Source organism: Tauraco erythrolophus, chromosome Z, assembly GCF_009769465.1.
Source record: "Tauraco erythrolophus isolate bTauEry1 chromosome Z, bTauEry1.pri, whole genome shotgun sequence".
NCBI classification, from domain to species: Eukaryota; Metazoa; Chordata; class Aves; order Musophagiformes; family Musophagidae; genus Tauraco; species Tauraco erythrolophus.
In genome coordinates, this window is record NC_141496.1 from 71,392,558 (window position 1) to 71,405,926 (window position 13,369).

Sequence of the window (13,369 nt, forward strand, 5' to 3'; positions counted from 1 at the left end):
TTCCCCACATCAAGATATTTTTGCTGGGTGCTCCATTTCTGGCCTAGCTGCAGATTTCATCCAGGAATGGGTAATATAACTAACTAACATCTCTTTCACAGATAGGAAGGCAATGTGAAACCATATCACAGAGCCTGAAGAGAGAGAATTTATGGAAAAAAGCAGGCATAAGGCAACGTGTTCCTATGCCCACTGTGCTGTAGGCCCCTATGTACACCCCACCATATCACTGATTGCAGCAAGAATAGTGCTGTGTCCGTGATTTCAGATGGGAACATTAAAAGTGAAAGGAAGAAAACACAGGGTTGGAGAAGCTGAATGCATGGCATGTTTTGGGTGGGTGGCACACAAGACAGACTAACCATTTGGAGAAGTGTAGCATGTACTGAATTGCATAGCTTAAATACATCAGCCAAATGGGACTCCAGGAGAACCAAAATTTTCAAAATTGCCTTTTCTATTATAATTTAGGATTGTCTGTATTCTGGGTTTGATATCTCAATCAGGTTTGCTAATTTAGCATTATATAGAAAGGGAAGCAAGGGAAAAGTCCCACTTCTTTGCTGTAGTTTTTTATCAGAGTTTCTTTATTTTGAAAGAACTCTTCTGAAACTTCTTTACTGCATCATCCTGACAAGGTTTCAAACTCTGTGCTTCCTCTTTTGACAAGGAGGTGTCCTGCTGTGCAGTATGCCCGACCACTGCAATTTAATCAAAAAGGAAAAACTGCAATTTTTATTAATTTATCAAATTCTTTAAAATTAAAAATCTTGCTGGTGCTCTCTGATTCTATAATCTGTTCAGCTGCCCTGTCTGGGCTCCATGTCTAGGTAATACTGGCCTTCCTATTGCACCATACAATAACTGACATGGCATACAAGAGCATTGAGGAAAGCTCTTACACACACTGAACAGTGCTGGCATAAATGAGGACAAAAAAGCACAAAGAATCACGCTTTTTATATTTTCTTATTGTAGGAGTTAACACTTAGATATATGAAACTATCTGAGAAACACCAAAAGATGTAGCCTGTCTTGATTTTCAGTCTTTTATTTTTCATGTGCATTTTTAAATTGCTCTTGAAGGTGTGTAGGCACAAGCCTGGAGATCAGGAAAGAGGTACAGCTGTCCCCTTGGCTCGGGGTTAGCCAGGGTGATAGGCAGAAGCTGGGCAACAAGCCAGTTGGGTGGATGCCATTAGCCTGATAAGAAGCAGTGAAACACTAACCTTTTCATAGGTCAGAACTGCCAAAAAAAAAAGGTAGAGTGGGTAGGTACGGTTTTGTGTGTGGACTTTTAAAATTTGAATTACACTGCTGTTTTATTTGAAGATTTTATCCATTATTCCAAGCACAAACACAGGCTGGGTGGAGAACATATTGAAAGCAGCCTTGAGGAAAAGGACTTGAGGGTTTGGTTGATGAGAAGCTCAACAGGAGCTGGCAATGTGCGCTGGCGGCCCAGAAAGCCAACCGTATCCTGGGCTGCATCAAAAGAAGTGTGGCCAGCAGGTCGAGGGAGGTGATTCTGTCCCTCTACTCTGCTCGCGTGAGACCCCACCTGGAATACTGTGTTCTGCTCTGGAGTCCCCAACACAAGAAGGACATGGAGCTGCTGGAGTGGGTCCAGAGGAGGGCCACGAAGATGATCAGAGGGCTGGAACACCTCTGCTATGAAGACAGGCTGAGAGAGTTGGGGCTGTTCAGCCTGGAGAAGAGAAGGCTCCGGCGTGATCTTATAGCAGCTTTCCAGTACCTAAAGGGCCTACAGGACAGCTGAAGAGGGACTTTTCACAAGGTTGTGATAGGACAAGGGCCAATGGATTTAAACTGAAAGAGGGTAGATTTCTATTAGATCTAAGGAAGAAATTTTTCACTCTGAGGGTGGTGAGGCAGTGGAACAGGTTGCCCAGAGAAGTTGTGGCTGTCCCATCCCTGGAAGTGTTCAAGGCCAGGTTGGATGAGCCTTTGAGCAATCTAGTATAGTGGAGGGTGTCCCTGCCCATGGCAGGGGAGTTGGAACCAGATGGTCTTTAAGGTCGCTTCCAAACCAAACTATTCTATGGTATGTCTAGGATAATGGTATGATTCAACAATTTTGGATATAGGTACTGTTTTAAGCGTGCACAGGGAGGGCAGCAAGCAAGAGAAATAGATGTGAACAAAAATCAAACTAGCCATGAGTTACCCATTTGCTTTTATGAGACATTGGTCTACGTTCCTGTATTATGAGACTGTTTGGAATCTGTGTATTAATAAATTAATCTGACTACTAATGCTTCCTGTATAGGCAATTCATTGGTTTAGCTCTACTTTCTGTCCATAGCTACAACTGTGTAAGAGGCTGGAACTGTAGTAAGCAGCCAATTCTCATGCCTGTTTCTCTGAACAGCTTGATTACCAACAAAAAGTGATTTACTGAGTGTAGTATACCAGTAGCAAGACAATTTCAGTTGAGCTTTTCCTAGGGAATGATTTAAGGTCTTCAGTTCCTTACCTCTTCACTATGCTCAGCCTCCCTAGCTTTCCAAATAGGAAGACACTATAGGTTTCTGTAGTGAACGTGTAGTTATAGTAATCACCTTCTCAAGACATTAAAAAGGATGACCTTCTATTTTAAAGCATGTTTAGGAAAAACACTATACTATTAAATCTCAGCTCTTTTTGAAATATTATCTGCTTACTCTGCTTCTCTTGAAAGAAAGTAGCTAAATTTGAAATACAAAGTGAGTTAGTTCTCAATACTTGATCTCACTTTTTTGTTTCTGCAAATTGAAATATCTCTATGTATAAAAATAAACATTAATTTTCTTCTTCTGCCATAGTTTGTTCTGCAAAGCCATTTTATTAACTATTTCTTTAACTGAAGAATAAATCATGTCAATCTTGATCATGTATAACAAGGTTTATATAAACTACTGAAATTTAATACAAGTTCTTCTAAATGACAGTGGCAGAGCCCCTTTAGCAGTGCCACTAGAAATTTAAAATCAAAAAGCCTGAATCTGGAAAGCCTTTTAAGTTTTCTTCAAATGCCTCAGTGACCTCTGCCAAGAGTGGCAAAATAAATGTTATCTGTTTTCTGAAACTCATTTGCAAGTGAGGGAACATCATAAGAAATGTTGTGTAACACTTTCCATCAAACAAGGATTTCCCCATGGAATATTTATTGCGTCATGTAGTGTGTAATCTTCATTAGCAGCTGGAAGCTAGCATTGTCTTTTCTCCGTCACTTTTTTGGCAGCCTGCTGTCTCTGAAAGTTAACAGTTGCAGTTGATGGTGATAAACTCTCAAAATTGATGATTGTGTTTGTTTTTCAGTAGTGACTTTACACACACACACATATATAGTATTACAACATTCCAGTATGCTCACAGAGTCTATAGAAAACAGTCTATTCCTCTTTTGGCTTCGTAGTAACAGAGCTTCTGAGATTGATCAAATCCTTCACTTTTTAAGCATATCCTGTGTAAACTGTGAGGAAAATCTCAGTTTATGGAGGAACTTTTGTATGGATATGAGAGACACTTACATGTTAAACTATACTTCTTATTGCTTTCCACTCTTTCTGCCATGAAATTTTTATTCAACTTTTCCTTTAGCTGTATGAGGAGGCAGTTTCTCTTAGAAGGTCTCAAATCTGCCATCTGTATTCTCTGCAGTCCAAATCATGTAAAAAATACAGCACGGTTAATCTCGGAAAGGTTAGAATCTTTTTCTACCTACAGACCACTAAGCCTGGACAAAAACTCTGGGGAACTCTGGTAGGCTTCCAAAAAGAACCCTTTTCTTTTTTTTCTTCTTCCTGTCCCCCTCAAAGTCTTTAAGGCCTATCACAAATGGCAATGTGTTTCTAAGTGGTACCTTAGAAGGATCCTTACTCACTCACTCAGCAATTAAGCAAACATTTCCTTCTTCATGTAAATAATTCTCCGAAGCCTTCTAGGCTTTGCTTTCTATGAAAGTCTTAATAACATATTAAAGAACTGCTAGGTTCCATTGAAACAGAAGAGCATAAGCTATTATAGATGGAGGAAATATGAACTGGTATCACTAGCATTTGTTCATGCTCACAAACTATATTTACTTTGAGGTGTATTTTAAATCTTGTGTGTGCCTCTGTATGTTTTGTTTATCACTACCATAAAATAAAACCTTCATCACAACAACATGGAAGAATGCCTTAGATGTCAAAAAGGAAAGAATCACACCCAAACTGTGTAACTTTTGCATAAACCAGCTCCTAATATATCAAAAGTGTCAGTGCTACAAAGGCACACAAAAACCTTGGCTTTAAATGAAGAGTGCGTCAGTGATTTGAGTGGAATGTGAAAGGATTTTTCCCAAAAATGATTCTGCTGTTGTTATTGTTGTCAATAAAAGTCCAAGTATCCCCACTGAATTCAATACTATTATAATCTCCAAAAGAAATCAGAATTCAGTCTCTTCCCTACATGCAGAAGCAAGAGAGTTTTTTTGTTTATTTGGTTTCCCTTTTTGGCTATGGTTCTGCAGACAAGCAGAGCTGTTCTGTTCCCTTTCAACAAATGTAGCTAAGTGATTTGTTTATAGAGTTTTATAGGTTGCTTTTTTTCGATCATTGGACATGATTAAAATAAAACCAGAATTTATCCAGTCTCACGTACCGAATTTCCTCAAGTTTGACTTAATTGTATAAATAAAATCTACAATTATTATGTGCCTAAGGAAAACATTTTTATTCATGAGAAAGACAAAAAGCCATCTATGGCAACAGTGTTGTAATATACTACCCTATGCTTAAAATGGGCATTTCTAGTAGCAGAAACCCACTACCAACCCACATATTGTTTTCCTTATCTTTCTAGCGTATCTGCATATTGGAAATTTCGTGATAATGATTATTATCTTGGGTTTTTAAGAATGAAATGCTTCTTGTGCACTTGCAAGAAGTCTTAGTATTGGTAGAGTTTCTACTACTTAGAAAGCTGTAGGTATATACCTACCTAGTTGACCCAAAAGTTGAAGAGTAAAATACAGTACACAATGTCTTGTCTAATGGAAGACATATGCCCATTTATCCATCTTTCTTTATTTGTTCAGACCATTTACCAACATCGCACTGTAAGGCAAGTTTATCCTCAGAGTGAGCCAGCAAGATTTTGTTTCTTAAGAGGATCTGTTTGTCTGCCAGAGTGGGTTTATCTCTGGTTCAATTACAGAATCAAAAATTAGAATCAAAGAATTAGAGACAAGAAGGGAGTTGTGAGATCAGAATATCTCACCCAGAAACATACAAATGCAGATTATAGTGGTGGTTTTGTTACCCATAATCTCTTCGTTAACTACATGTCTAAGTAAGCAATATCTAGTGTATTCTTCTTAACTGCAGAGCAGCATTTGCATGAGTTCATCACCATATTGGTCTGAGTTAGTGATGCTTCAAACTACTAAAAATGTCAGGTATTAAATGGTACTTTGTCACAGCTGTATATATTTGGAGTATCTCCAGTGAAGCTTTTAAAGTTACTCCAGTTTGTATTTGAAACAGAGCTCTGCTTTACCCTTAAAAGCAACACTGAAAAGGCAATAGGAAAGCTGGCTGGTATGCACCATTGCTCCATTCCCACTGGAATGTCAAGTGCTCTAGAGCAGAATAGGTAGTATAGAAGTGTGATCTAATTGTAGGGATTATATATGGTATGGAAACACTGTCTTCTTTGTTTTAAAACCCGATATGCATCAGTTGGCATTGGGCAAGCTCTTCAATCAGCAGCAAGAACTAGTGAAGGTGTTTTTAAATTAACCCTATTATCTACATAACTGCATAAAATACCAGTGAAAATAAAAGATCACATTTACTAAAACCGTTGTCACTGTTTTACGATGAGGGAAAGAAATTACTGATAGCTCTTTTTGTTTTTTAGGATGGCTATAATGTAGTAGAAATGACTAGTATGTAATAAAAATCCTACAAAAATATAAGATTTTCTTTCTTAACTGCAGCTGAATTGTCTCAACAGTCAACTCAGAACAAAGCTATGTATACCACTGTGATGTGTTGCTTGAATCTCTGTGGACAAATGAGGAGAGTTTTCTGGGAATGTATTTCCAAAATACCTGTTATTTAACAAACAAATAAACAAAAACTTCTCAGGTTGTTTGTGTTGTTATCTCTATTATTAAATTATAATTTAATTTTTGCTTGTATAACACCTCACCTTGCCACCTGTTGTTTAGTTTGGTAGCTTGTGTATGAAGAGTACTTTTTACAGAAGAGTTTCGGAAGAAATAGAGAATGTAGGATTCTTTAAAATATTCTCTGTTATTAATCAAGAATTGTAAAAACAATATTAAGCAAAATTTGGGGCAGGAGAGTACTCCTTTTAGGTTCTACGTTCCATCAGCTGTTTCTTATCTTTATCACAGTAACTGTGTGACACTAACATTCTGTAGAGACTTGTAAATGACTGAGCTGGGTCTAAACAGTGTTTCTCCTCAGCGAATAACCAAATCGCTCTGTACTATGCGAGTTCAGTCTTCTCAAGCATAGCAAAGAATTGAACTAGGTCTTCTGTGGCATTCATTTTTCAGACTAGAGCACTTCTACAGGAAGTAGTTTGGCAACAGAGGCGTGTGAAATCAATAGCTGTCAGCAGACTGACAGAAGTGTTTTGAATCACTGTGGCATTCATCTCCTTTGTGAACTTTAACTTTGTAGCTTTGTTCTATTGTAATATATAAAACTTGATGGAGATATAGTAGAATCTGATGAGCTGGGCCAGCACTGATTTTCTTCTATAGACAGGTAGTCTCACAGCCACTATATGATATGCATTGCTTATGTCGCACAGAAGAAAATTATGGAAATACCATTTGATTAAGTGCTACTTTCAGTGAAATCGTGTTTCCCACTGAACTTAATAATAGCTCTGAGTTAGTTTGATTTACCTGTTCTATATTGTTTTCCTGCAAAAGCAAGTGTAAATTCTATAAGCAGGAAGGAGGAGAATTATGTTTGCGAGAACATACAGGCTTAAGCAATTTTAGATTCAGAATTAATACCCTAAAGGTACAACATTCACAGTTTGGATGCTCTGAAAACTATTGCTAAAATTCCAAGCTACTAAAAATTATTCAAGACAGAAAATGATGATTTGTACACAGACTTAGAACTACAATAGAACCCAAAGTTTCCCACATTGTTTTGCTTTTATAATATCTCTAGAGAACCAGTAGAGCAATGTAAAGGGTAGGAGACTTTACAGTGGAGTGTGCTACAGATCACCCAATCAGGAGGACCAAGTGGATGAGGCCCTACCTAGGCAGATAGGATTGCTGCTCGTTCACAAGCCCTGGTCCTCATGGGGATTTTAACCACCCTGATATCAGTTGGAAAAACAACACGGTGGAACAAGCAATCCAGGGGATTCCTGGAATGCATTAATGATAACTTCCTTATCCAAGTGGTAGAGGAACGCACGAGGAGAGGTGCCATGTTAGACCTCATTTTTGTCAATAGGAAGGGCTGGTAGGTAATGTTGAACTCGTGGGTAGCCTTGGCTGCAGTGACCATGAGATGGTGGAGTTTGAGATCCTAAGGGCAGCTAAGAGGGGGAAGCTCAGCAAGCTTGAAACCCTCAATTTCAGAAGAGCTGACTTTCGCTGCTTCAAGAACCTCCTTGGTAGTGTGCCATAGGATAAAGCCCTGAAGGACTGGGAGCCCAGGATTGCTGGTTGACTTTCAAGGATCATCTCCTCCAAGTTCAAAGGCACTGCATCCCTAAAGGAAGAAATCAGGCAAAACCACCAGGAACCTATAGGATAAACAAAGACTCCTGGCTAAAATCAAATACAAAAGGGATTACACAAAGCATGGAAGCAGGGACTGGTAACCTGGGATGAGTACAAGGAAGTTGCTCGTGTACTCAGAGACCAGGTTAGAAAAGCTAAGGCCCTGACAGAGTCAAACCTGGCCAGCGATATTAGAAAAACAGAAAGGATTTATAGGTATGTCAGAGAAAGAAAAATGAGAGAGAATGTGGGGCCCCTCCGGAAAGTACGGGTGACCTGGTTGCTGAGGACATGGAGAAGGCTGAAATTTTCAACAACTTTTTTGCCTCAGTCTTCACTGGCAGCCACTCGAACCACACCACCCATATCACAGAGGATGTTGGCTGGGTCTGGGAGAGTGAAGAACCACACAGGGTAGGAGTAGATCAGGTCCGGGAACGCCTAGAGAACCTGAAGGTGCACAAGTCCATGGGACCTGTAAGATTCATCCACGGTCCTGAAGGAACTGGTGGCTGAAGTTGCTAGGCCACTAGCCATCATATTTGAGAGGTCCTGGCAGTCTGGTGAGGTTCCTACAGATTGGAAAAGGGCAAACATAACCCCCATCTTTGAAAAAGGGACCAAGGACATTTTCTGCAAAATAATGAAAAGTTCAAGTTTTAGAATTCATTACTGGAGAGTGTTAAGTAGAGGTTCTTAGCAGCTGTTATATTAATGATAGTTCACATTTTCTGCTAGGAGACAAGTATGAGTCATGCTGGCATTTTTAATTCAAGGAAATAATGAAAAACTCCAATCCGGGCTTCCAGCAACAAATTAAGATGACATCTATCATTTTAATCTAAATAAGTACCCTTACAAAAATCAAATCTGTTAAGTATAGTTTTAATTTTGTAGATAGAATTTGTTATACTCTATTCCTCACATGCTAATATATAGTCCTACCTTCAAGGATATTAAGTTCTAAATAAATGTTAAGAACTGGGGACGCTATCCAGCATCAAATATTTACTCCCTTTTAAGCTGCTCAGATTCCAAGTGATCTAAACTACTTCTGGAGGTAGTGCAAGGTAGACTAGGTGATCTCAGTAGTGAAAGCAGATGAATAGCAAACTACTCATGAGGAAAATGCCAACTGCATTTTCAGCTCCTTTCAAGTACCCTCACTGTAACAGTGAAGTAGGTGGGTAATGTAGCTTTATTGGATGGATGGAGACCATGTCTGTTAGAGGATGTCTCTCACCACACCACCAAACATATTCTTGATATTAACCAGCATGAACTTTTAATTTCAATCTACTGACCTGTATTATACCAAGTAGGAAGCAAGCGTATTACATTTTATGCATGTTTAACACTGAAATAGAAATGATTGCATGTGTAGAATAATGCTAACATACTAACATATTTGGGAATATTGATGACAATTGCATTGTTTCTGTGAGTGATAAATGTGGATGGGAGGAGGTCATAGTGTCATGTCCATCTCCTCCAGCCTCTCCAAAGCCCCGCTTTCTCTCTTGAGAATGGGGAGAACCAGTTTAAGTTGCATAAGTTAATGAACCATGGATTAGGACATTCACATATACTTTTATCTGCTGGTGTATTCAGGATTAAATGCAAATAGATTAGGTTTATGCACTTTTCATGTGAGCAATTTATTTACTACCTGTGTTCTCTAATAGATGAGATTGTGCACCACTAATACTGACAATCTGTAAGATTTATATTTCTGTTGACTAATATGAGGTGCCTTCTAGAAACGCTTAGCAAAATAACACTCTTAGAGCCATGAGTTGTCAACCGCAACATTTTTTTCTTTATTTTTAATTGAAATATTTTAGTATTTTGACTGTTGTAATCAGACAAGTGTGAAATACTGCATATTCTCTTAAGAAATCATTCAGGCTCTTCTGGAAATAATACTGTTAAATCAATTTTGAACTAAATATTCTGGAAGACTTCTGGCAAAAGTAAACATAGGCAGAGTTTGAGAGGATTTTGTCAGGATCGTAACAGTATTTTCAAAGGTCCATGCAATGAGGTTCTCACATAGTAACAAGGCTTGGAGATGCTTAGTCACTATAGTTGGTTTCTATGGTTATACTAACATGCATGATGTTTGTATGCCATTATGAAGACCGGATGTTATTCTCACATATTCTCACAAGACCTGGCAGAAGTATTGATTTTTCCTGTGAAAATCTTTCTGTTGATAGAAGCAGCAGGATTTCTCAATAGGTATGTTCTAGGTCAAGTGAAACATGAGATGAACTTGAATAAGGACATTGTGGATAAGCCTCTGAACATATTGGAATGGATTTTACACGTGTCTGTAGAAGCAAAACACCCGCATGTTGTAACAGGAAATGCCAGCAAAGCCACCTAGAAAACAGTGTAAAATTGAGAGTGAGTGACAATTGTGGAGTACAAAATCCATTCTGATAGCTTTCACATATATCTTTTATGCCTACAACTGGGTTTGACAGGTAGTTTGAAATGTTGACACATAATGTAGCTAAAGCTTGTAGACATACCATTCATGGTGATGGCCATATTACCTGCCTTTCTAACATTACCATCACTAACAATATACATGAAAATCCTTGTCGGAAGGTCCTTGGAGGATAAGCTAGTATTTCCTACATTTCTAGGTAGAGTTTTCAGATCCCATAGGGAAACATGATATATTTTGATACACATAAGGTGAGTTGCTGGTTTCAGTTAGTGTTGTAAGTAGGCTATGGACAGTAACACAGATCCAGATCCTCTTCTCTCCCCTCTGCACTCATTCCCCCCCACCAACCCTCCCAGTTTATAACCATTCATTGCTTTTCAGAAAATAATAATAAGACACATTCCAAGAATTTACAAAGTATAATAATAGAAAAAATCTTAATCCAGCTTTACAAGAGTTCCTACAGTTTATTTCAGTGTCATTCATGTTTCTCGTGTTAATCTATTACAGTATGACGGTACTTAGTGCACATACCTTACATATTCAACAATAAATTATGTACAAAAGTAATAAACAGGTATGTATCCAAACTCAGTCACTGCTAATGTTTCTACAGCCAATTCGTTTTATCATGCTCATTCATGTATTGTTTTTCTTTATGATGGCCATGAAAAAGATGGTGTTTCTTCAGACTCCTGTAGTAAAACAAGTTTCCATGAAGAAAGTGAGACTCAGCCTGGATGTTATTGGAGAATTACTGCCTAGGCTTGCATTTGTTTTGTTGTATGCATGTTTTAAAAACGATTCCAACATTTCTTGGTAGGAAGAAAGCAAAGTACAATGAATGATTTTTTTTTTTTTACCTTTTTTACAAATGATATTGAATATTCTCAGTGTCATTAGTTCATGTGTATACAACAAATTTCAGTTCCAGGTTTACTTAATTAATTCCAGATTTATTTATTCAATCCTGAAATATTTTATCAAAAGCAATATTGATTTCCGAACCATTAGTGACGGTATTTGCTGCTTATGAAATACTAGAAGGAACAGATAGTACTGTGTGGTGCAGTTTGATATTTTTGCCATAGTATGTCTCAATTAGGCAATTTAATTTTATGTTAGATTTCTTTGGGCTGACTTTCATCACAACACTTTCTATTTTTAAATTATACAGTACTGTATTGTATTTTTCCAGTTTTATGTTAACTTCAGAGAGTATGGGAAAGTAAACCAACACGTGCAGGACTTTATGCAGGAATCAGTCATGGCTGTTGACCTAAGGCTGAGCTTAGCTGAGTTTTGTATATATGTAAAGCAGCTTTTGATTTTTTTGACCATGTGTGTTTATTTAACATATATATGCATATCACACACATCTCTTTCCTAAATTTTCATATACTCAGTAGACACATGTATTTGATAAAATTTTAGATAATTTCAGTAGCTTGACTGAGTTCAATCAAGCAATTCCTTTAACAAAACCAGGAAAATGTCAAGCACCCTTTCTGTTCCTCAAAAGAGCATAATGGAGATTTTAAAGAATGTTTTTGAGGGTAGGAAGATATTTTAAAAGAATAAGTAGTACTCCTATGTTAAAATCTTTTCAAATGCAAATTGATAACTCTACCAACCCTTATCACTGACCTGTTCAAGTAATGTGAATGACAGAATCAGCTTGCTTACACAGATAGGTTAAGTGCTGTTAAATATTTGTTTATTTACTTCTGGCAAATTACTGTTTGTTTCAGCAAAAACAAGAAATTCTGCTAATATTTTAATACTAAAGTAGAAGATTCTATTTCTGCTGGTTTTACCAAATAATTATGGTTTTCAGGTAAGGCCGAGTCTTGAATTCTTTGGCTGGTTCTCTACTCTCCAGCCCTTCATATAGGTTCAACATACACAAACCTTCACTCACCTTGACCAGCTGTTCAGTTACTGGTACTGGTATTCCTCACTCCAAACCCTTGCACTAGAAGACTGTGGTGTATAGGTTAATTTCAATGGTTTGGCGAGAAAATGATTCTCAACAGCCAATAACTGTAAAATTAATAGTTAAAATTTTTTAGGGCAAGCAAGCAAAACAGCGCTGGGTGCGCCGGGAGTCTCTGCTCCACCAAGACCACACCCGCCATGGCAGTTTTTCTTGTATTTATACAGACCACTCATAGCGCGCCCCCCCCCCCCCCCCCCCCCCCCCCGACCCCCCCCCCCCCCCCCCCCCCCGCAAAAGGTCAGTCTCTCCCAGGAAATCATTTCCATAATCCCTGCCTCAGGCTCCGCCTCAGGCTCCTCCTCGACACGCCTCCTGGTGGTCGTGGGCAGGGGTCTTCAGGATGAAGGCCGGAGTCTTCCTCACTGTGTACTTTTCACCTCTTCCCTAAAATCCCTGATTTGGCTGAGCTTGCAGAGCCAAACTGGTTCCAGCCTGGTCTGTCCTTGAGTGGACATCTGGTCGCCTTATCTGTCACTACCTGAAGACAATGATAGTTTTTATTAGTCCTTATCTTTCCTACATGGGCCAGTTTCTGTGCATCCCTTCCTCCCTGCAGAGGTGTGAGACGTGAGTCACAGCCTTGCCGGAGTCCGTCTGATCTGTCTTTTCATAGATTTCTAGGTTGGAAAAGACCTTAGAGATCATCGAGTCCAACCATCCCTAATCCCCATTAAACCATATCCTCAAGTAGATCATCCACCCTATTCTTAAACACATCCAGGGATGGGGACTCAACCACCTCCCTGGGCAGCCTATTCCAGTGGCTGACAACCCTTTCAGAGAAGAAATACTTCCTAACATCCAACCTGAATCTCCCCTGACTAAGCTTATGCCCATTTCCTCTTGTTCTATCACCCATCACTAATGTAAAGAGCCCTTCCCCTACCTCCCCACCATCTTTTCTCAAGTATTTGTAGGCTGTAATCAGGTCTCCCCTCAGCCTCCTCTTCTCCAGGCTAAACAGCCCCAACTCCCTCAGCCGCTCCTCATAAGTTTTATTTTCCAGCCCCTTGACCAGTTTAGTCGCCCTTCTTTGGACTCGCTCCAGGAGCTCAATATCTCTCTTAAAGCGAGGGGCCCAAAACTGGACACAATATTCCAGGTGCGGCCTCACCAGTGCCGAGTACAGGGGCAGGAT

At 39.0% G+C, this 13,369-nt stretch overlaps 1 pseudogene; it reads left to right on the top strand.

Annotated features, from left to right (window-relative positions):
- Positions 1 to 13,369, top strand: part of LOC104380307 (eukaryotic translation initiation factor 2D-like) — a 777,252-nt pseudogene that overhangs the window by 677,622 nt on the left and 86,261 nt on the right.